The following is a 2005-nucleotide window of genomic DNA, read 5'->3' as shown; positions in this document are numbered from 1 at the left end:
TGCAGCATCCAGTGAGAGATGGAAAAGGAATTAATTTAACATGAAGGGATGGGACAGGACACCTGCACTGCTCCTCTGCTCCAGTACATCTGAGAATGTGCTGCCCACCTTTATGGGTGATGCAGCATTTTAAGCAAAGGTTGGACCAATTCTGTTGTTGGACAGAATGTCCCAAACAACTCCTGGCTGTTGTTTCAGGATGACAGACACTACTAGATCCATGGAGTTTATAGCATTTACCATTCTGTAAGTGCTGTATGGCTGCCAGTACTCTAGGGCTGAGGGAAAGGGCCTGTGGCTCCTGGAAATACTAGCAGTGAGGATGTGGGGATACCTGTGTGAGATGTTCAGTGCCTTGGTGGATCAGAAGTGGGTCTGCAAAATGCCACAGAACCTGGCTGGTAAGGAAATGGAGTCACACACTTCCTTGGCCAGGACCCTAGGAGCCACAGCACAGGCCTGGAGACAAAGGAGCAAAAGGATTCACTCCTTTGGCCCCTGCACCTCAGGCAGCCTCTGTGGTTGGGCAGTCAGCAGAGTGCAAATGCCCTTTGCCTTCACCTGTAGCTATGGCTCCCCTGAGTTCTGTGGCTCCTCACACACACACAGGCTAACTGCACAGCCAGGAACAGAGACACCATTGGCCACATTGTCTCTTCCCTCTCTCTCTTGGCTCAAGGGTAGTTTTTTCCAGGTGAACAGGTTCCTGCTTTGTTAGGAGGTTAGCCCAGACAGGCTGGCGCCAGGAGGGAGCAGGGAACAGTCTCTCTGAGCTGTGAATGTGCTGCTTCTCCTGTGTCTGCTTGGCTGTCCCTTGTGTAGTTTTGCCCTTCTTGGTGCAGTCTGAATCAGGCCTGTCTTGCATAATGTAACTGGATATGGCCTGGGTAAAGCTATCACCTGCCTTTGTCCATGTGCTTATCTCCTCACCAAGCTTTAGCTCTCCAGAGGTTCCAGCTCTGTGCCACAGCTCCCAGTCAGCAACACAGTGCTGTGCTGCTGTTTGCTACCTGTGAGCTTGCTGAAAAATTTCCATCAGCATCAGTGACACTCAGGGAGCTGTTTACAGAGAGGTCATCAGCCACTCCCTGACTGGGATTAGGTACCTCCAGGAGGTGCCCAGTAAACTCCAGGGCTCCCAGCATTGCTGGTCACTGGTGCTGGGGCTGCTGCAGCTCTCTGAGTGGAGATCACAGCAGTATCCCATGTCTGTTTGACAAGCCACCACCAGACCTCTGTACCAACCTTCCAAGTTGCCACAGTACGTGTGTCTGCACAGCCACATCTATAATATTAACACCTTCCTGAGAGCAGGGAGAAGACTGAGGAATGCACAGGTTACTGCTGTGATGAGTGTCACTGTAGCAGAGGCATTTTTCACATACTTGTAACAGCAATGTGTGATGACAGTGCATTTACTTTACAAGGTTTTGTGGCAAGGGCTTGCTAGCAGATAATACCCACAGGATGGCAAATGTACCTTGAGCTGTTCCATGAACTCAGGCTAATCAGAATAATCATGAAACCTATGCTGGTTTTTCTCCCTATACCATGATGGGATTGCTGAGGTGCTGCTTGTATAAGTCACAGTGGCAGAGCACAAGGTGTCCAGGAGAAGCCATTGCCTTCCACTGGACTCTCCTGGGGACTTATTGCCACTCACAGATGAGACCATTTGTAGTTGCCTGAGCTCCCTAGAAAAGCTCGGTTTTACACTGAGAAGAACTTGCTGTCTAGACATTTTCAACTTGATTCTCTGCCCTTCCCATCTCTTCAGGTAATGACCAGAGATCCCGACCATTTCCTAAGTTGCTGGGGAGTGATTTTCCTCACCCTAAGATCTTGCTGCTGGCGACCTTGCTCTGGCTGTCTTTTACCAGTTCTCTGTGAAAGTCCATTTCCCAGTGGAGCAATCATTTCCTTCAGTTCCTTCTCCCACGTGTGGGTCATTGTGAAAGTATCTGAGTGCATGATCTCAGTTTATCCCAGGTTACCAGTGTGTCAG

General features: G+C 49.8%; 1 protein-coding gene across 1 annotated transcript in view; it reads left to right on the top strand.

The window, feature by feature from the left end:
- LOC103808000 (potassium/sodium hyperpolarization-activated cyclic nucleotide-gated channel 4) overlaps positions 1 to 2005 on the top strand; it is a gene marked incomplete at both ends in the record, with an annotated part of 91205 nt that overhangs the window by 63513 nt on the left and 25687 nt on the right. The gene's annotated exons all lie outside the window — the stretch shown is intronic.

Source organism: Acanthisitta chloris, unplaced genomic scaffold, assembly GCF_000695815.1.
Source record: "Acanthisitta chloris isolate BGI_N310 unplaced genomic scaffold, ASM69581v1 scaffold16888, whole genome shotgun sequence".
NCBI classification, from domain to species: Eukaryota; Metazoa; Chordata; class Aves; order Passeriformes; family Acanthisittidae; genus Acanthisitta; species Acanthisitta chloris.
Note: the sequence above shows the minus strand (reverse complement) of the source record. Positions and strands in the feature narration are given on the sequence as shown.